The following is a 23,401-nucleotide window of genomic DNA, read 5'->3' as shown; positions in this document are numbered from 1 at the left end:
GATATCAGAGAGATCAGAAAGTAGATAGACGTTGGTTTAATTCAGTGTTCTTTCGACAAATAACCAACATGTCACTCAGCCTTTCTGGAGTGCAGTTGATTTCATCTGTAAATGGTTCTTAGAGATAATGTACACAAAACACCTAAGCTATAAATACTAGCTCTTTTCCCCTATGAGAACTATTTTGTATATAATTCATATCTCTCTGGCCTTTCTTTGCTTCTTAGGTGAGCAGTGGGCCCTTCCAGTGTTTGTATTTACCAGGCTGGAGCTCTGCTGATGTTCTGGAGATGTGTAGTCACATTTCACATTGAGGTGCTGGTGATGCAGCTTCTGCTGGTAGGAAGTGGGCATGGACAGCTGCAGAGGAGCAAATCCTGAGTGACTCGTGGGATGGGTGCGTGGAACCCAGGTGCAGCCTGAGCCAGGCCTGCTGGGGGTCAGGCTCTGGATCAGACCAGCTGACCCCACTGATGTGGTGAAACCCAGCCTAAAAATCACGAGTAGAAGTCATGGCTTTGGTTATGAGCTGCCTTCTGTTCCTGCTTGGCACACTGCATCCCACCTTGATTCTTATCCTCCAGGCACAGATCTTGCTGATTGGAAGATTTACCTCTTGCTACTGCATCTTACCTCTTTGAAGGTTTAGGAACACCCTCCTTTTGTGAAAGGATCCCAAAGAGAAGTAGCGTACACAGGTCTTTTTTGAGAACTACTGACACCATCAACCTCGAAGGAATATACTTTTAGGGGTCCAAAGTTCATACAGCATTCCCAAATATCAGTGCCAGATGTTAAGATCTTGTTATTTAAACAGAGACAAACTGCTGGGACATAGATTCAGATGAATACTCCTATTAGAATGTAGTTTATACACATTCCATGCTTGATTTTATCTGTGTCTAAGTAGAATGCAAGTTTAGAAGAAAATTTGTGACAATGTCACTTTAATTTCCTTATTAAAATATATGTATTCCTTGAAAAATGAAAATTTTCTTATGCATCTTGGATTTTTTTTCCATTGGTGCTATCATGGCTACTTGAAGATATTAGGTCTTTGACATATATTTATTTAATGAGTACATGCTGATCATTTTATTAATGTTATGTCTCTTCTCGGAGTTAAGAACCACTCCAGAATATTGCTCCTACACAGCCCCATCTGTTTAGATTACAGAATATTCTGATCTCTTCTCTCTGGGTCATGCACCTTCATATGTTCATTAAGATCTTAAGGAATTTATTCTGCCCCAAATTGTAGGCCTTTCTACTCAACACCTACTCTCTGAATCCAAAATTACAACGCATCTTCATATAAATGCAGATTATCTTGAAAGAAAAATAGAATAAAACTTATAGATGGTATAAGTCCTACTAATTTTCAAAATCAAATAAAATGGATCTATGACAATCCTTTAAAAAGAAATAAGAACAAAAAGAAATACAAATACTCCAGGGAGGAATAGTCAGCAGATATAAAATAGATGAAAGTGCAACATTTCCTAGTTGGGAATACTAAAATCCAAAATGGGATGAAGAAAGCAAGGTATAAGAAAACCCAAAATTAGTGCTCTTTCATGTCAAGACCTTAAATCCCAATAAAATATCAAATATTGTCAAGCATTATATTAAAAGATAAGGCAAATATGATTTATTCAGAGAATGCACATATGGCTTGACATTGGTTATTCTATTAATGTAATTCATCACAGTTAAGAAACTTAAGGCTATTTATAAAACCATGGTGTCAGAAATAAACATTACATTATAAAACTAAATTACACCTGATGCTAAGAGACTTGACTATATACGACTCTAAAACATCCATTTGTTGTCCTGGGGTAGCTACTGACATCAATTTGTTATGTATATTTTTAGATAATTTTTTGTGAAACATATATACATCTGTAGCAATATATGGTCAATGATTCTGTATTTATTTAGATTTCACTGTAGAAAACCACAGCAAACTTAGTTGTGTAAAATAATATACATCTATTATTGTATTGCTCAGGGGTCAGTGGGTCCATGGTTGGTAGGATGGGCAGCACTGCTGAACTTAGGGATTTCTTGCATGTTTTGGGGAGCTCCTGGCTTAGGCTTGTTCAAACTCTTTTTCTTGTGCTTACACACACATTGCTAGATTGAGAGAGGGGTCCACACAGGGAGGGGAATAATTACAGCTGTCTTTTTTTTTTTTTTAACAAGCAGTATATCTCAAGATCCAAGAAAGAACACTCAATCATAGCCATATATTCTGACAAAATTTTGATGAAATTTAATGTCCATATGAAGAGAAAAAAATGCTCAGTGGGCCAGGAAAAGAAGTATTTCCTGAAATGATAATATACAGCACTCATGCCAGTACTCTATAACATGTTTAATGATAAAATATTTCATGTATTCCTAATAGAATCAACTTAAGACATGGGTGTCCTCTATTATGACTAGGGAGGAACTGGGTAGACCAATAGACTGCTTGGATACCACCTGCTCTCGTCTCTCCTACCCTCACCCCATTGACTAGTGGACCTCAATTTAGTTTATCTCCAATGATGCTTTACTTTTTTCCCCCCATTATTTTTATTGGTTGGAGGCTAATTACTTTACAATATTGTAGTGGTTTTTGTCATACATTGACATGAATCAGCCATGGATTTACATGTGTTCCCCATCCCGATCCCCCCTCCCACCTCCCTCTCCATCCCATCCCTCTGGGTCTTCCCAGTGCACCAGCCCTGAGCACTTGTCTCATGCATCCAGCCTGGGCTGGTGATCTGTTTCACCCTTGATAGTGTACTTGTTTCAGTGCTGTTCTCTCAGAACATCCCACCCTCGCCTTCTCCCACAGAGTCTAAAAGTCTGTTCTGTACATCTGTGTCTCTTTTTCTGTTTTGCATATAGGATTATTGTTACCATCTTTTAAAATTCCATATATATGCATTAGTATACTGTACTTGTATGGAAATACATAAAACCTCGAATAGCCAAAACAATCTTGAGAAAGAAGAATGGGACCAGAGGAATCAACCTGCTTGACTTCAGGCAATACTACAAGGCCACAGTCATCAAGACAGTATGGTACTGGCACAGACAGAAATATAGATCAATGGAACAAAACAGAAGGCCCAGAGATAAACCCATGTACCTACGGACACCTTATCTGTGACAAAGGAGGCAAGAATGTACAATGGAAAAAAGACAACCTCTTTAACAAGTGGTGCTGGGAAAACTGGTCAACCACTTGTAAAAGAATGAAACTAGAACACTTTCTAACACCATACACAAAAATAAACTCAAAATGGATTAAAGATCTAAATGTAAGACCAGAAACTATAAAACTCCTAGAGGAGAACATAGGCAAAACGCTCTCCGGCATAAATCACAGCAGGATCCTCTATGACCCACCTCCCAGAATATTGGAAATAAAAGCAAAACTAAACAAATGGGACCTAATGAAACTTAAAAGCTTTTGCACTACAAAGGAAACTATAAGTAAGGTGAAAAGGCAGCCTTCAGAATGGGAGAGAATAATAGCAAACGAAGCAACAGACAAAGGATTAATCTCAAAAATATACAAGCAACTCCTGCAGCTCAATTCCAGTGCTGCTTTAATTGACAGGTATAAAGGATATTTCCCAAAGGGTGATTGTTTTTTAGAAATATGCCAGCAAACTGGGATGGAGCTTAGAATTGATTAAGTAGGGTGGGAACTTGGCACTACTGGTCCCAGTTGATGCACTGTTAGTAGCTGCTTCCAACAACAACAACAACAACAAAAATTAGTAAAATTGATTCCAATAATGGTTTTCATTCAGTATACTGCATCAGAGGAAAGTTTGGAATCCAATTCCGTTAGATTTAAAATATCTGACATTATTATTTATACTCTTGCAAATGAAGGTTAAAAAGTCCTGCATTAAAGATAAGATGATGTTTTTATGTGTGTTGATACAAACACATTTCGGTGATGCATAGTATTATGGTACACAGAAAGCTCATATCTGATTAAGAAACTTTTCAAGCAAAAACATTTTTGGAATTAGGTATGGTACACATATAATTCATAATTGTATCCAAACAATCTTTTTATATCAATCCAAATGGAAGTTATAATTGTAGAAATTTGCATGTTGTTATATACGCACATTTAGAGTACAGTAACATTAAAAATTTCATGATGATGCAAATGAGTACACAAACATAGATTAGCAGAGCGGTGCACAAGTTCTGCTTTTGCTGCCCATAATCACCAGTATGTTAAAATAATTTGAACCTTCAAAAATCAACTGTAAACCAGCCTACATTTCTTAAAATGGCATTAAACTATTTTTTATGTGATTTCCGTATACTTTGCTTGAAATTTGTTTAAAATCTGTGGAAATGTTTACTCAAAGAATACAGTAAACTGTATGTTCATCCTATTTAGAAAGCCAAATAGTATACCAAAAATAAAGAAAAGCCAAATGTAAATAGTAGGGTTGTTAGATACCCAAAATTATATATTAAAAATATATAAATAGGAAATAAAAATAAACATATGCTTTGTCACATAATGCCACATACATTTTGCCATATAGGAACCAAAATTATAAACATTATTAATCTAACAATTCCAATAATGAGATAAAAATCATCAGTATTAGAATCTAAGATTTGGTCATTAATGTGATCAAACAACAGTAAAATTAATTGTTGTCTGTGAATAAAGAGATGAAAAGGAAAAAGTACCATATTTCATGGAGTTTAAGATTAAAATGTTCACATATCAAAAATTTTGAAATTTAAATGTCTTAAGATCATTTAAATATTTTTTAAAATTTTATTGGAGGATAGTTGATTCACAGTATTGTTAATTTCAGATATACAGCAAAGTGATTCAGTTGTACATATACATTCATTTTTTTCATATTTTTGATTATAGATTATCACAAAATATTGAGTAGAGTTCCCTGTGCTTACAGCAGGCTGTTGTTGGTTATCTATTTTTTTTTTTTCTATTAGTTGGAGGCTAATTACTTCACAACATTTCAGTGGGTTTTGTCATACATTGATATGAATCAGCCATAGAGTTACACGTATTCCCCATCCCCGTCCCCCCTCCCACCTCCCTCTCCACCCGATTCCTCTGGGTCTTCCCAGTGCACCAGGCCCGAGCACTTGTCTCATGCATCCCACCTGGGCTGGTGATCTGTTTCACCATAGATAGTATACATGCTGTTCTTTTGAAACATCCCACCCTCACCTTCTCCCACAGAGTTCAAAAGTCTGTTCTGTACTTCTGTGTCTCTTTTTCTGTTTTGCATATAGGGTTTTTATGTAAAGTCATATGTGTATTTTAATCCCAAGCTCCTGATTTATCCCTTTCCCCTGTGTCTCCCCTTTGGTAACCATAGTTTCCTTTTGATATCTGTAAGTCTGATTCTGTTTTGTAAATAAGTTCATTTGTATCATTTTTAAAATTAGCTTCTACATATGAGTGGTATCATATGATATTTGTCTTTCTCTGACTTACTCCACTTAATATGATAATTTCTAGGTCATCCATGCTGCTGCAGATAGCATTATTTCATTCTTTTTATGGCTGAGCAACATTCTAATGTATATATGTACCACATCTTTTTTATCCATTGCTCTGTTGATAGACACTTAGGTTTCTTCCATCTTCTGGTTATTGTAAAATAGTGCTGCAATGAGCATTGGGGTACACGTATTTTTTGAATTGCACGTGAATTGAATTGCACGTATTTTTTGAATTGAATATTTTTTGAATATCCCCAGATAATGCCAAGATGTGGGGTTGCTAGATCGTATGGTAGTTCTAGTTTAAGTTTTTTGAGGAACCTCCATTCTGTTGTCCATAGTAGTTGTACCAATTTACATCCCTACAAACAGGATAGGAGGGTTCCCTTTTCTATATATTCTCTCCAGCATTGTTTATAGACTATTTGATTGTGACCATTCTGAGCCATGTGAGGTGATGCCTCACTGTAGTTTTGACTTAATTTCTCTGATAATAGGGTTGAGCATCTTTTCATGTGCTTGGCCATCTATACATCTCTTGGAGAAATGTCTATTTAGGTCTTTGCTCATTTTTTGATTGGGTTGTTGGTTTTTTGACATAGAACTGCATGAGCTGTTTGTATATTGTATAGATTAATCCCCTGTCATTTGCGTCATTTGCAAATATTTTCTCCCATTATGTGAGCTGCCTTTTCTCTCTTTTTTTATTGTTTCCTTTGCTGTGCAGAAGCTTTTAAGTTTAATTAGGTGCATTTGTTTATTTTTGTTTTTATTTTCATTATTCTAGGAGGTTGATTCAAAAAGATATTGCTGAGATTTACATCAGAGAGTGTTCTGCCTGTGTTTCCCTCTAAGAATTTTATAGTATCTGGTCTTAGGTTTAGGTCTTTGATCCATTCTGAGTTTATTTTTGTGTATGGTGTTAGAGAATATTCTGATTTCATTCTTTTAAATGTAGCTGTCCAGTTTTCCCAGCACCATTTATTGAAGGGACTGTCTTTTCTACATTGTATATGCTTGTCTCCTTTGCTGTAGATTAACTAACTATAGGTGCATGGGCTTATTTCTGGGTTTTCTATCCTGTTCCATTGATCTGTATTTCTGTTTTTGCACAAGTACCACACTGTTTTGATTAGAGTGGCTTTTTAATATAATCTGAAGTTAGGAAGTCTGATTCCTGGAGCTCCATTTTTCTCTCTCAAGATTGCTTTGGCTATTTTTTGTCTTTTGTGTTTTCATACAAATTAAAAAAAAAATAGTTCTAGTTCTGTGAAAAATGTCAGTGGAATTTGATAGGGGTTACATTGAATCTACGGACTGCCTTGTGTAGTATGGTCATTTTGAGAACATTGATTCTTCTAATCCAAGGACATGGTATATCTCCATCTATTTGTGTCAGCTTCAATTTCTTTGGTCAGTGTTTTGTAGTTTCTAGAGTACAGGTCTTTTGTCTTCTTAGGTAGGTTTATTTCTAGGTATTTTATTATTTTCGATTCATGATGAATAGAATTGTTTCCTTCATTTCTCTTTGTGTTCTTTCATTGTTAGTGCATAGGAATACAAGAGATTTCTGTGTATTGATTTTGCATCCTGCAACTTTACCAAATTCAGTGATGAGCTCTAGTAGTTTTCTGGCAGCATCTTTAGGGTTTTCTATGTATAGTATCACGTCTTCTGCAAACAGTGATAATTTAACTTCTTTTCCAATTTGGATTCCTTTTATTTCTTCTCTGATTGCCATAGCTTGGATTTTCAAAATGGTATTGAATAAAAAAGGCAAGAGTGGACATCCTTGTCTTCTTCCTGATCTTAGAGGAAATGCTTCTAGGTTTTCACCATTGAGTATGATGTTAGCCGTAGGTTTGTCATATGTGGCTTTTATTATGTTAAAGAATGTTCCTGTCCACTCTGTGGAGAAGTGTTTTTTTTTTTTTAATCATAAATGGGTATTGAATTTTGTCAGGTTTTTTTGCCTCTATGGAGATGATCATACGGTTTTCATTGTTAAGTTTGTTGATGTGGTGTGTAACACTGATTTATAGATACTGTAAAATCCTTATACCCCTGGGATAAATCCCACTTGATTACAGTGTGTGAGCCTTTTAATGTATTGTTGGATTCCGATTGCTTGTATTTTGTTGAGGATTTTTGTGTCTGTGATCATCAGTGATCTCAGGACTTTCACTCTTATGGAGAACTTTTGAATTGCAATTATTTTCTAGTTTATGTGTAATCCACCTGGCGAGTACGGGGTTTGATTATGTCGTGAAAGTGCTCATTCTACCATTTTGTTGTGGCCTTGGCTTTGTCTTTGGATGTAAAATCTTATTTGGTAGGGTCCAGTCTTTTTTTGTCGATAGTTGTTCAACAGTTAGTTGTGATTTTGGTGTTTTTGCAAGAGGAGGTGAGCTCCAGTCTTTCTATTCTGCCTTCTTTTCTGGAATCGAGGGGCTGCTTTTAGTTTGGATGTTTGCTGCCTTTTCCCTCATTGTGTGCTGGCTGTAACCCACTTGATATGAGATGTGTAGGCATAGCAACTCTTGCACGCTCCTAGGGTGGCAGGGACAGGGCTTGGTGCCTGATTTCAGGTCTTGGGCTTCCCTGGTAGCTCCGAGGTTAAATTGTCTGCCTGCAATACGGGAGGCCCGAGTTCGATGCCTGGGTCTGGAAGATCCCCTGGAGAAGGAAATGGCAACCCACTCCAGTATTCTTGTCTGGAGAATCCCATGGACGGAGGAGCCTGGTGGGCTACAGTCCACGGGGTCGCAAAGAGTCGGATACGACTAAGCAACTTAACTTTCACTTTCACTGTCACAGGAAGCTTTGGTCCGCACACTCCCAATACAACACAGGAAAGGCTCCACATTTGCTCACTGGTCTTCTAGGGGCAGCTGTTATCCATGCACTCCTGAGACAGTGGGACAGCTCCTAGCATCTATTCTTAGGTCTCCTAGAGATGGCTGGGCTGCTGTTCGCACACTCTTGTTACAGTGGGGGTGGAGTTTGGTGCCTGTTCTGGAGTCTGGAATAGGCAGCTGCTCCCCATCCCCTCCAGGAATGGGGAGGGCAGTGAAATTTTTGGTATGGAGATTGGGAAGTAATTTTAAGTATTCAGGTGAAGACATTTAGTAAGCAGTTGAATAATCCTTTCTGGGCTCCAAGAGAGAGAACTCTGTCAGGAAACCTCCAAGCTACAGTAGTATGATCCTATGTTGGCAAATTTTACCATTCTCGGCCTCAGTGCCCACAACTTGAGAGTGCAGCAGAACATATGATCTATCTGGAGGAGGATTTCTCAAAGCACACTGCAGGCTGAAGTCAGAAGTCACTCCCCTTGACTGCTCTGGGCATCTCATAATTGTTTCTAGCCAAGAAGTAGCTATGATAGAGTTGTCACTGCTGGCTTCTGTTCAACTTGAACATAGTTATTCATGCTATCATTGTATTCAGTTGAGCTATGTGCATTGTTGATGCTACATGTGGAAAGTTAAATTGTTGTTTGAAATGTCTTCTAGCAGGACTAATATGATCTTAAGTCAAAATGAAAAGTTGTATTCAGAAAGGTGTAGAAATACAGCATTAATTTATAAATTGGATATTATTAAAGCAAACATCCATCATAGGAAGCCTAACAACAATTTCATACTTCCCTTTTTCAAAGCAGTAAGTGAGAGTTTTATAGGACATAAGAAAGGAACTTAATCACTAGTAGAAGGAGCTACATTACTTTTTTATTTATTAGTATTAAGACTTTTTAATAGTATTTTATTACTTTTTGTTACCGAGATGTATGCAGAGGTATTGACTTTTACAAGATTAGCCTGTCACTAAAGCCTGAGAAATTGTCAGTTCCCTCAAAATGTTGAACAGAACTTCAAATCTAAGAGCAACATTGAAGAATTATCAAAGATACTTTTGTAGATTAATTGGCAGCACTTTTAAGATATTTTTTAAGGAGATAAGATAATAGTATAATCTCATGACTTACATCATTTTTAAGATTTTATGTAAAGTGTATTCATAACAAACCAGGACAGACTCTAGGTAACAACAGCAAAAAGTAGGGAGGCAATACTGCTGACTCTAGAGTACTGGGGGAAATATAGAACAGTGATTGTCTTTTATAGGGGACTATATAGGTCTTGATAAATTTAATATATAAAGTACACCTATAAGTAAAATCAAGATATAAAGTTGTTTCAATTTTACTAAATTCTAAAGATTTTCAAATTTTACATTTTATTTCTCCATAATTTCTGAAATATTCAGAATTGTGGATTTTATTGTATAAATTAATGGAGTAGAATCGGCCAGCATCCTAATTACAAAAGGATCATTTGAAGGAGGTGGTTGATGAAAATATTTAGAATTTATGTTTTGAAGGTAAGACCACAGAATTTATCAATAGATTGGATTTAAGTTCTGAGATAAATTGTTATTGTTGTTCATTTGCTAAGTCATGTCCAACTCTTTGTGACCCCATGGTCTGAGATAAAGGATTAAGGTTAAATCTAAAGTTATGTTTTCCTGAGCAAGTAAAAGGATGGAGTTGCCAGTATGTGAAATGGTGAGAGATAAAAGAGATCTGGCTTTGGGCAGAGGTCAGAATTCCAGTCTTTCATCTACTTAATTTGAGATGTCTGTGAGACATCTTAGTAGATATGCTGTAGGTTTTGAATAGGAATCTAGGGTTCTCAGGATTACTTTGAGATGTTGCTATAACGTTTGAAATCATTACCATAAAAATGAGAGTAGATGAAATCAGTTCAGAAAGAATACACAGAAAGAAAAATTTCCAGTTGAAACTATGGATCATGCCAACATTTATAAGTTGCAACAGAAGGAAGGAAATGAGGAGACTGGGAAGGAGTGACCAGTGAGGCAGAAAGCAAACTAGAAAAGTTTGGGAAGGGAGGTGACAAATTGAAATCCAAATGAAGAAAGTGTTTGAAAGCAGAGGAAGTCATGCACTGTGTCAAATGATACTGATAAGTCAAGCATGATGAGGACTGAGAAAATTGATTATAGTATAACAAAGTGGAAATTGTTGGTCACCTGGATCAAAATAGTTTCAGATGACATATAGTTATAAAAAACCCAACTACAGCAGAGTTTAGAAAGGGAGGAGAAGAATTTAAGAAAACACAGATAGGCAACAATTTCTGACTGTTTCACACTCAGGGAGAGGGGAGAAAGTAGGGAAGGATTAATAGCTAAAGAGAAAGGTGCCCAAGATAGTGTTTGACTTAAAAAAAAAAAAGAGAGAAAATATTCCCATGCCTATATGTTTCTGACAGAAAAGAGAGAGTAGAGGAGAAATACATGGTGATGTTGAAGAAAGGATAAAACCTGCAAGGAATGGTATATAGTGTGCAGATGGAGAAAACTGTAAATCATTGACAATAGCAGGAATGGAAATCAAGTTTGTGAGCACGGAGCCCTGTGGATGTATAGATATAGAAGTGGAAACTTGAGGAAATTCTTATGACTTTGCTTTTCTTATGAAATAGAAACCAGTGTATTGCTGAGCATGAAGATGGGGGACGTGAGAGCAAATTATTTTGTTCCCTACAATATGTGTTTGAAAAAGAATTCATCATGTAGATGTTTCTCAGTAATGCCCTAGATGTGCATGTTTTGGCAAACTTGCTGATTATCTTAACTTTTATATATTTGCTACACTCTATCTCATCTGTATTCTTCACATCTGTAAAATGGGGATGGTAATACATATCTTAGAATATTGTCGAGATGTGTGATGTTAATTTAGATGAAAATGTATAAAAATATCTTGGGCAACATGGTATAACAATAAGATTTTTCTGTTTTGCCATTGAGATCAAGAGGAAGCTTTATTTTTAGAGAAATGTATTTTGCCTTATAAGATCTCTGATCTGGGGCCTTGTGTGCAAATGAGGACTCATCTGGTTATTAATTAGCAATGCACACCAGGGCAGTTATAATTAAATGCATACTCCCTGTCACTTGCAGGTTAAATATTTGGTTCATCGCATCAGTCAGGAGGAGAAGCTTTATGAACGGTGCTCTCAAGTGTACCTTGTTTCATGATGTAAATTTATTGCTGGGAAGAAATTGCTCTTGGCAACATAATTATAGGTTAAAAAGGACTGAGGGGGAAACAGTTCAATGTATAGCATATGTCATGGCTGACACAATCAGGGGGTGACACTCCAGCAAAAATCTGTACTAGTGTGACTGGATTATTATGAGCTCTGATGCCAGAGGTCTTTTATCATAAATTATTTCACCCATAGTGATCAACTGATTGATTTTCTTTTACCCAAGAACAATGACCTTAACCTTGATAGAAGGATCCTAAAGTAAGGAAGATGAAACCCCTATTCTCAACAAAATGCATTCTTGAAATATTGCTATTAGAGCCCTCTCCGTAAACCTGAAACTTAGAAGTGCTTCAGACAACTTCCATTCCCCAGCTCAAATGTGTTTGAGAACTAGAAATTGGAGAGAAGAGTGCATGGGCCAGGAGATACCGTCCTTATTTGTGTGGTGGTGGTTTAGTTGCTAAGTTGTGTCTGACTCTTGAGACCCCATAGACTGTAGCCTGCCAGGCTCCTCTGTCCATGGGATTTCCCAGGCAAGCATAATGGAGTGGGTTGCCATTTCCTTCTCAGGTGATGGAAATATGAAGAAGAGGGGAGCAGAGAAGGGCCCCTTTCCTGAGAGTAAGGCTGTGCTTAAGAACCTCTGCAGTGTCTAGGTGACAATTACAAGAGGACCACCCATTTGAGAGTAACAGCCCTAATCCAATACAACAGAAGACCAACTGAACCAAAACTTCATTCTACAATCTCATATCAGGAGCATGAGTGAGCAGAGTTCTGGACTTTCTAATAAGGGGCTGTTTTTCTGGATGGTGGGCAAGTAATTGGCATTTGATATATCTTTATCCAAACCTCAGAGTGACTCATACTCCATCCAAAACATTATTTCCTTTTATTCTCTTAGGTGAAGTTTGAGTTTCTACCTATTGAAACTATAGATGATAATTCATACAAGTCTTAGAAAAATGAATAATCACAATCCAGATCTGTTTCAGGCACTTGACACCAGATGATAACTTTCAAACCACAAACTTCTAGGTAAACTTAATTACTTTTAATGAATTACTGGCGGCTGAATGTAAACTAATGTGAGAGAAACTCATGAAACTTGCAGTCTTAGAAGAAGATTGTGGGCTTTCCTGCCAGGAATCTTATCACAGCGTAGATGAGAAGAAGATCCTTTCCTGGATCTGATTAGGTGAGGGGAGGGTAGTCACTGTGAATTAAACCCAGAGTATTCCCACAATGAAGGTCTACCTGGGACGGGGAAAACCCTTCACAGAACCTTCACCTCTCTGGGTGAAGGGCGGTTACCCTACTCTAATCCCCTCTAGTCTTCCTAGGCACCCGAAAGGAAAGGGGGAAAGACATTTAAATCACAGCCCAGGGAACCAGCCCACTTAAAAGATGGAGTTTACAGTTATAGAACATTCCTCCCCACACATATAACCATACAAACAGCAAGTCTCCAATGTAGTTACAGTGGAGTATAGCCAAAGAGCTGCAAGTTATAAACTATTTAAACAGAATTCTCAGGGAAGCTGAAAGATAAGAGGGGAAACAAAAGCAAATACTTCTGGGGAATATCTAATTTTGGAGACTGTCTTCCTCCATTCCTGGACTATCAATTTAACATGCAGAATGCAACTTCAATTTTTATTTCTCAGTTTCTTTCTGAATACTTGGTCATGCATGTTTTCTCTGCTTTATAAATGTCCCAGTGCTTGCAAATATCTCACTAGTTAGCTCTTGTATCTTGACTTTAGTTTTTATTTTTCTTAATATACAGTTTTCTTTTTCCCAACTCAGTGAAACTCCTAGAGGAAATGCCTGCACTTATACATCTTTGAGTTGTTCATAGGACATAGCCTATAACAGACACGAAATATTTTTTGAGAATGTTATTTTTTAAACTATTACCTTCAACTTCTGGTTGTGTGTGAAAAAATGTTTCAATGAGTCCTGGCATCATTACCTGTAGGAGAAAATATCTGGTTTGATGAATTGCATCTGTGGATGCTAACTCTGCCTTTAACCCTGGCTCCACTAAACATCACAACAGGTGTATTTTGTGTCTTCTTTTTAATCTCTGAAACTTCTTTTATGGACGACTAAAAGCTTTTATTGTACATGAGTGATCAAAAGTTTTTCCAAGTATGACTTTTATCAGGATATATGATTTTGATTTTCTGGATGAGAGATGAATCATATGCCATAACATAAATTGTACTAATATATCTCAATATGTAAGATCTAAATATAAAGATACTTTACCTATTGCCTAGAGTCCCTGAAATCTGACAAATGAAGGGCATGGCCAGTGACAGGTTAGTTAACATTATGACAAAATGAAAATAGCAGTATGGAATATGCTTGCAACATATATTCATGCTTTACAAGCTCAAAAAAAAGAAAATAGGGCAATGACATGTCATTTATAAACTGGACTGTGGAAATCAGCATTCATTAGAATGACAATCTAAGATTTTTTGTTGAACAAAAAGTCATATTAGCATTTGAAGCATGAAATGTTATTAAAACTGAACCAGATGTTGCATTCATATTCCAAGTTGTGAAGTCTTCCTAGCAGTGACAGTGTAATAGCAAACAAAGTAAAATAAACAATATGATAACGCTGGGCTTGTTGCCAACATAACTAAAACATAATCTCAAAGAAAGTCACCTGGAAAAACGAAACCAAAGATAGTTACTGGTTTTTAACTGAGGAAATCTAGATAGATCAAACATAGATATGGCTCTGAAAATAATTATGTTTTATATTTAGGGAAATAATAATGTTCCCTAAATTCACAAAGGCAGTCCACCTAGATTTTGTTTGTTTGTTTTCCCATATGGATAATTGGAAAAAAAATTAAGGCCCGTGACTCTAAGTGAACCCTTAAGAACAACTGAAATTAATGCATTCTGTGAGCAGAACTCAAAACATTGAAATACTTGATTGGTTATGTTGCATTTTATTTTTGGCTATTACCTCTGTATACCTTGGGCAAAATGGCCAGGTGAGACTTTGGTGTCAGATCTTATTCCAAATCATGATATAAAATATGATAGGGAGATAAAATCAAGTCTCAGGATTCTCATCCTTAAAACAGAAATCATAATTATGTTATAGGGTAGAATGAAAATCTGAAAATGATGCAATGTAAGAAATGCATCAAACCGTATGTCTGGCACCCAATAGATAGACACTAAATGTTAGCTATCATTTTGCAGCTTTTAGTACAAAATCATAGCCAAAGACAGAATAGTTTAAAAAAAAAAAAAACCATTTAGCAGACAAACAGATGTAACCACACAGCTGGGTTACGCTGTTTTGTGAACTTATGCCTCACTTTGCATGCACTGTATTTGTAAATATTTGTTAGTATTGTGCTACATGATGGGTTGGCCAGAAAGCTCATTGGATATGGAAAAACCCAATGAAATGTTTGGTCAAACCAATACAATATTGACCATTTAGCAAACCAGTGCTTTACTATTCAAGTTAAAACTTTTCTTATCCATAGGTTTGGTATGTGAATTTGAATATTAATGGGAGGAAAGCTGATGGTGATTGTCATATTGTATTCAGAATTCTCTTCTCCCCTCGGGCTTGTATATGATGTGAAGGTTTATTATGCCTGGCTCTTTGTGCTGTTAGGTAAAGGTGTTACTGGTGTAACTCCTCAGCCTTTTATTGAAATGATATTCACCTGGCATTCCTTTTCCTTTAGTTCAGTTGATAAATAAGAGCTTTATTTAAAATTTCTATTTTGATCAATCACACCAAGAGTATGGCAGTCATAAATCTTTACATAATCATCAACATAAAATAACAACATAGAAAGCCTAAGTTGCCATATGTACAGATAATCTGATCATATAACATGAATAAATGAATAGAAAAGGACAACCTCATCTACTCAAAAAAATAAAACTACTTAGAAATTTAAAGTAAAAAGCAACAAATTTTATCTCAAGCACATTGCCTGTTAAAGTAGAAAAGAGTTGGGTATGGATTTTAGGCTAGTTTACAAACAGATGATTCTGGACCTGTCTTTCCTCATATCTTTTCTATCTACAATGAGAAAATTTCCATGACTTTATATGTTAGATCACTAATTTCATCTGAAATCATTTTCAACCTATTATTACATATGATTTTTATTGATTTCAGGATTTTGATCTATTTTTTAAAATTCCACAGACTGCAGTTTTTTATTTTTATTATTACTTTTTTGGATAATATTATTATGTTTTTTTAATTTAACACCTGTGTAATTTTGAGTATACAAAGCAGAATTACTTAAAATTGCATTGGTTCTCAGCAGAATTTCTTATGTTCTCCAGAGTCAGATTTTGGTTTATTCATTTTGGTTCTCCTCTTTTTTTATTTTGTATTGGAATACAGCTGATTGACAAAGCTATAATAGTTTCAGGTGAACAGCAAAGGAATTCAGCCATACACATATCTGTATCCATTCTCTCCTAAACTGCACTCCTATCCAGGCTGCCATGTAACATTGAGCAGAATTCCCTGTGCTAAACAGTAAGTAGGTCCTTGTTGGTTATCCATTTTAAATAGAGCAGTGGTTCTTCTCTTTGTGTGTTTCTTAAATATCAGTTGATCCCTAGTTGATTTCTTTGCTCATCACATTGTCTGATTTATATCATCTAGAGATTCTTCAACATTTATTTTGGTCTTCTAATGATAATCTCTCCTTAATTTGACACAATGTGAATTTATTCTTTTTTCATTTACTTTTTTTGTGATCCAGTTTGATTTGGGAAGAGAACACAGTGAAACTTACATGCTCAGTTTTCCATTTTCATCTAGAAATCTGCTTTTAACCTTTGGGGTAAAGTTGATCCTGTTTTGTAGCCCAGGATTTTCCCAAACTGGTTGATGGTTCCAACAATTGGTTCAGTTCATAGGCCTGGATCGCTGTTTTCATCTAACATGCTAACTGATGGATTCTAATGAAAGAGAGCTGCCCGTTCAGTTTAGTAAACCCCACAAATGTCTCAGAAGGTGTTTCTCTCTGACATCATTGTAGAGACCTTTACCTGTAGATCTGAATCAATGCCTATACAGTCACTACCACTGCAGAAACTTAGGTTTAAATTTGAGTGATTGTTTTACTATCTTTCTTCATTGTATATAATTCACTGAGAAAAATGACACCCCAGTTATGCCCTTTTCCTTTGATAAATATTCATTTCTTCCTGGTGATATGAAAAATGTTGAAATGAAAGTTTCAGGTTTTCCTGGAGAGAAAAAAACGGCAATTTTCAATTACTGTACTGCTTATCACAAAAGCAGTTTCATTTGCCTGATGGCTTCATTGACTGGTGTCAGGATAATGCCAAATAGAATATTTTGCTAGCTTAATGCCACCCACAGAGATAGACAAAATATTGCTTTTCATATACTTTACAAAAATAGTAGCTATTAATTGTGCTGCTTAACCATAAGCTGATCAAGCTGGAGAAAACAAGAAATGTGACATTTATAGTTTTGGAAGCCAATTCTTTCATTTCTAGTCATTAATTCATAATTTAAATCTTGGATTTAGGAATATTCACCAAATTCCTTTAGTTCTCTTGATTTACTATATTCAGTTATGTCATGTGAATGAAGTAGAGTTCTAAAAAAATTTGAGGCCACTGAGTCAGATTTATTGCAGAATTATAACTTAATGTGTTTTTGTACTCTGGTTTACTGTGTTAAACGTTAAAATAAGAACTGGTACATAGTTTTTGACAATTACTGGACATATTCACGGACAGTTTTCTTCAACAAGCATTCCTTGATGCTCATGCCATTTCAGATAGTATTTCAGGCACTGCAATATGAAATGGTGATTTTGGATTTGTGTGTATAGGTTTTAAAGAAATACCAGAGTTTAAAGCGAAAGGACTGTTAATATAATGATAAAATGTTCTAGAAAACTAGACTGGGACTAGATTGTGAAAAACTTTGAAGGCAAGGTCGGGGGATATAGATGTAGAAGGAATAATGGTTCCTTTGTCCCTTCTACAGGTGAGAGACTTAAGAGTCTATGTATGCTTTAGAAATGTCATTTTGATCAGAATTTAAAGGATGCCCAGATAAGCAATGAGACTGGATACAAGGAGTACAGATTTTATCTTTTAGAGTTGGTACAGGACATCAATAGTGAACATGTGGATGGAGAACAATCACACACATAGAAGTGATGTCGTTTTGCAACTGATTAGTAGACTGAAATAGAAAAAGATGACTACATTGTCTGGAAGTACAGCAATACATGTGACATGTCTCTTGGGAAGTCATTATATTGAAACTTTTACAATCAAACTCACCCTTTAAAATATGAGCTAATTTTTTATATAATGGAATGAAAATATGGTGATTATCTTAATAAAAGATCCTGAAAAGAACTGCAGTGTGGTGGTTAAAAAAAAAAAAGCACATGTGCTGAGACCTCAAATAAAATTCTGACTATGCCACAGCAAGTTATACGAAATTAGGCAACTTACTTATTCTATCTAGCCTGAGTTTCTTCACTTTCTAATAGAAAGATAGGCATGATGACATCATAGAATTACTTTTAAATTTAAGTGAAATATTATGCATGGAATGCTTAAGATCCATTCTGGCAAGTAATAGTGGCTCAGAATTTTAGTCATTAATAGACAAATGAATTTCAAAATCACTTTATGATACTCTATTCAATTCACCTCTTACACAGAATTGCAATATAGAAAACAGATCAAAGCAAAACTTAGTATCTGTTTGTTTTATAAGTTCTTCTGCATGACTTTTTTCTTAGTAGATACATTATTAGGGCAAAATCTTAATCCATGTAGACTCTAACATACTAATACTTGGTAAAGTCGATTTGGGGGTTCCCAGGTGGCTCACACGGTAAAGCGTCTGCCTACAATGCAGGAGACTTGGGTTCGATCCCTGGGTTGGGAATATCCCCTGAAGAAGGAAATGGCAACCCACTCCAGTAGTCTTGCCTGGAAAATTCCATGGATGGAGGAGCCTGGTGGGCTAAATCCATGGGGTCACAAACAGTCGGACATGACTAAGTGACTTCACTTTCACTTCACTTTCAGGTGGCTCAGTTGTAAAGAATCCACCTGCCGGTGCAGGAGATGCAAGAGATGTGAGTTCAATCCCTGGATCTGGAAGATCCCCTAGAGTAGGAAATGGCAACCCACTCCAGAAAATTCCATGAATAGAGGAACCTGGAGGACTATAGTCCAGGGGGTCACAAGAGTCGGAAATGACTCAGCCCACACACACATAGCCCATTTGATTACATGAGGTTTTTATTGAAGTTTTAAAGTAAAATATTGGTAAATAAATTAGGTAAAATTCCAGTAAAATGCTTGCAGAATCTTTGAAGCATCTCAGAGGTATTATGGTCTTTTTTTTAAAGACATTTTTTTAAAGACTTAAAAAACATGAATGCAGTAGAACCCCATCAACTGCATTTTGTAGATGGGAAACACCCTGAGAAACAAGTGATATGCTTGGATTGACACAGCAGGTTACTGGCAAGGCCAAGACTTACTCTACTTTGTTCTTGGAAATGCATAGAGCAGGGTAGTGGAATACTCTTCTGATGATTAAGACACACTTTTTCAAGCAGCACCCTCTTTATATTTTCAGTTTTGCTCTCCAGACCTATCAGTTGCTGTTGTCTCCTTTTCATATTTTTACTAAAGCTACAGAGGAAACTTATGAGTGACTGAGCAAAACTCACAAAAATAGAAGCTCCCGAAAGGCAGGATTTTTGTCTGTTTTCTCCACTACTGAACCACCAGGGCCTGAAACAGTCTCTGGTTTATTAACAAGTCCTTATGTTTGTGGAATGAATATCCTTTTAGTATATCATGATTGGGACTAGTGGGTAGATACTACTTCAATTAAAATAATAATGATAATTAAGATAATGATACTTTCAAAAGATTTACTATCAGCTAGGCAGTAATCTAAGCACTTTGCATCTAATAACTTTCTTAATCATCTCAGCAGACCTACTGGGTAGGCGTTGTTATCACCTGCATTTTGCAGATGAGAAATTTGAGGAATGTAAAGTTTAAATCAGTTTTTGAAGTTGCACAAAACTTGAGTGGCAGAGGCAGCATGGGAACTAAAGTATTTGACTCTGGTGTTCACTTTCAGGACCACTAGAAAATGGCTACAAGATAAGTCTGGCGTTTCATTTTACTTCTGTAGTTTGCTGTTGTTTCAAAATGAAACAAATGTGCATGAAGTTTTATATTGATATCATAGCCAGAGCAGTAGATTGTCTTCCTCCGGAGAGGGTATGAGTCCCTGGAGAAGGGCTTGGTTTGGTGAGTCCATCAGGACTGACAACAGATCTGGGCCAGGAATGACCTGCAGGAAATGATTATCTGGCTGGGGTGATTTTAAGTAAATTCACACAAATTTTTTGGTGCTTCCTCTGCTTAGGAAGTGGAGCTTCACTATACCCAATTTGAATGTGAATTGCATTTATGGCTCACTTCTAATGAATAAAATACAGGACACTAATGATATACCACTTGAGAAATTATAACTGGCTCATGCCTTGAACTCTCTCTGGGTTTACCTGCCTTGGGGAAGCCAGCTGCCACGTTGCGAGGAGCCCTGTGGAGAAATGTCTATGGTCAGGGACTTGGGTATTCAGCTAATAGCCAGTGAGGACCTGTGGCCTGCCCAGACCACTTGAGTGAGCTCCACATGACTGCAGTCCTGGCTAACAGCTTGACCATGACCCCATGGGAGACTCTGAGCCAGGACTATCTATCTAAGCTGCTCTCAGACTCCTAGGCCACAAACAGTGAGACAGTCAGTGCTGTACTAAAATTCAGAGGTTTGAAGTAATTTTTACATATCTGTATAGATAACTAAATACAACCTAAGTCATTTAGAGAAGGAAATGTAGCTAAATGCTGACATCAAGAAGGAGATGTATACCATGAATTCAAGAAAGGCAACCTTTTTTGTGACACTGCTTTCTACCTTCTTAAATAAGTTTAGTCTACATAGTAAAGTACGAACATCCATTTCTCTAAAGCAGTCCTTAAGGGGCTGCAGTTTCATAAAGACCCCTAGGAGGGTCTTTCTCCATGCCCCATATGGAGTTTGATGTGGGGACATAAGAAACATTTTCTACTCCATTTACTGTATTTATTGAAAACTTGGAGGCTCAAACCACTCCCATCTTAGTAAGTATTTTTCCATTGTACCATTAATAAAGGAAAAAGGTATTAGCTGGTCTGGGAGAAGACTAATTGATAGGGGAAAAAGAAATAAACAAATTAGAATTGGTAATTCTATTGTGATAAAATGTCTTAATGCTAGAATTACATTGTAAAGCTGGGTCATATAATTTTCAAGGGATGCTTTTTAGTGTACATTGCACATTAAAATGTGTTTGTATGTGCATTTTAATTTGATAAATGGTGACACCTTCCCATTCAAAATGCCAACTAGTGGTTGACAAAGAGTTCAAGAGGGACTAAAACAAGCAAAAGAAAAAAGTCTGTGTAAAAAATTTTAAGCCCCATCAGAACATGCTGAGGCCATATTCAGAAACTCTTGCTAAGAGATCAAAATCAGTGCTTCCCCCAAAAGCATACATCAGGCATTATGAATTTCAAGTATGTAGTCATAGAGAACATGTTATTTAATCTTAAAAATATTTCAAAATGTACTGGCAAATTTAGGTCCTTGTTGATGGTAGCAGAAAGAAGAGAAAGTATTTCTTTTTCTATAATTGCATTTTCATGTGATGATAGTGGCTTGGATGAGAGAGTTATGAAGGTTATGAAAAGTGAAAAATATTGATATCAGAATGTTTTTAAAGTTAGAGTTGACAGGCTCATCTATCTGATATAGAGTGTGAGACAGAAGAACCAAGGTTGAAACCAGAGTTTGATCTGAGGAGCAAGACAGTCAATAGTGCTAGTAACTGTAAGTGAGAACCTTAATGAATGAACAGGTCAGGTGGTGGTGATACTCAGTGAGTCATGAGTTGCGTTTAACTTTTATTGCTTATTTACACCTAAGTATAGATGTTGAATATCCAGTCAGTTTACAAATCCATAATGCAAGGGAGACACTGTCACTGAAAAGACAAATTTGAATATCATCAGATTATAGATAGCTGTAACAGCCATCCTCCTGTGCTGCACTCAGTCACTTCAGTCATGTCTGATTCTTTGAGACTCTGTGGACTGTAGCCCGCCAGACTCCTCTTTCCATAGGATTCACAGCCAGTCTCTTAAGTGGCCCCAGATGATTCCTGGCCCCTGATATTCATGATCTTGTTAGGTCCCCTCCCTGACTTTAACGGGCTAGGTCTGTGTGACTAATAGAATATGCAAAAGGATGAAGGATGGCTTGCCACTTCTGAGATCAGATCACTGTTTTAGTCAGAGTTCTCAAGAGAAACAGAAGATGAGGGAGGGAGGAAGGGAGGGAGGGAGGGGGAGGGAGGGATTGATTGATTGATGAATAACTCATTTAAGGGATTGGCTCATGCATTTAAAGAGATCATTGTTGTTCAGTCGCTCAGTCATGTCCGACTCTTTGTGACCCCATGGACTGCAAAAGCATCAATTCTTTGGCGCTCAGCCTCCTTTGTGGTCCAACTTTCACATCCATACATGACTACTGGAAAAACCATAGCTTTGACTAGACAGACCTTTGTTGGCAAAGTAATGTCAGCTTTTTAATATGCTGTCTAGATTTGTTATAATTTTTCTTCCAAGGAGCAAGGGTCTTTTTAATTTTATGGCTGCAGTCACCATCCTTGGTGATTTTGGAGTCCAAGAAAATAAAGTCTGTCACTGTTTCCATTGTTTCCCCGTTTATTTGCCATGAAGTGATGGGACCAGCTTCCATGATCTTAGTTTTCTGAATGTTGAGTTTTATTTATTTATTTATTTATTTTTAATCTGAATCAATAGTTTATTATATATTTATGAAGCCTTTCTTAAATTTTTACATTTTAACCCAATATGCCTATCACAAATAAATGGAACAGCTGTAGACTTATTTAGAATATTGCTAAACCTTAAAAATTTATGCTGTGTTCTAAAATTCTATTGTTTCAAATCAGCTTTTTCACTCTCCTCTTTCACTTTCATCAAGAGGTTCTTTAGTTCCTCTTTGCCTTCTGCTATAAGGGTGGTATCATCTGCATATCTGAGGTTGTTGATATTTCTTCCAGCAATCTTGATTCCAGCTTGTGTTTCATCCAGCCCAGCATTTCACATGATGTACTCTGCTTAGAAGTTAAATAAGCAGGGTGACAATATAAAGCCTTAACATACTCCTTTCCCAATTTGGAACCAGTCTGTTGTTTCATGTTTGGTTCTAAGTGTTGCTTCTTGACCTGCATACAGGTTGTTCAGGAGACAGGTAAGGTGGTCTGGTATTCCCATCTCTTGAAGAATTTTTCACACTTTTTTGTGATCCACATAGTGGATTTAAAGGGCTTTAGTGTAGTCAATGAAGCAGAAGTAGATGTTTTTCTGGAGTTCTCTTGCTTTTTCTGTGATCCAACTAGTGATGGCAATTTGGTCTGGTTCCTCTGCCTTTTCTAAATTCAACTTTTATATCTGGAAGTTCTCAGTTCACATACTGTTGAAGCCTAACTTAGAGGATTTTGAGCATGCCCTTGCTAGCATGTGAAATTAATGCAATTGTATAGTACTTTGTACATTCTTTTTCACTGCCCTTCTTTGGGATTGGAATGAAAAGTGATCTTTTCCAGTTCTGTGAG

The 23,401-nt window shown here is 36.5% G+C and overlaps 1 long non-coding RNA gene across 1 annotated transcript in view; it reads left to right on the top strand.

The window, feature by feature from the left end:
• The window catches only part of LOC122709314, a 272,493-nt gene that overhangs the window by 64,973 nt on the left and 184,119 nt on the right, over positions 1 to 23,401 (top strand). The window lies entirely within an intron of this gene.

The sequence above is a fragment of the Cervus elaphus genome, chromosome 15 (genome assembly GCF_910594005.1).
Source record: "Cervus elaphus chromosome 15, mCerEla1.1, whole genome shotgun sequence".
Classification (NCBI taxonomy): Eukaryota; Metazoa; Chordata; class Mammalia; order Artiodactyla; family Cervidae; genus Cervus; species Cervus elaphus.
Note: the sequence above shows the minus strand (reverse complement) of the source record. Positions and strands in the feature narration are given on the sequence as shown.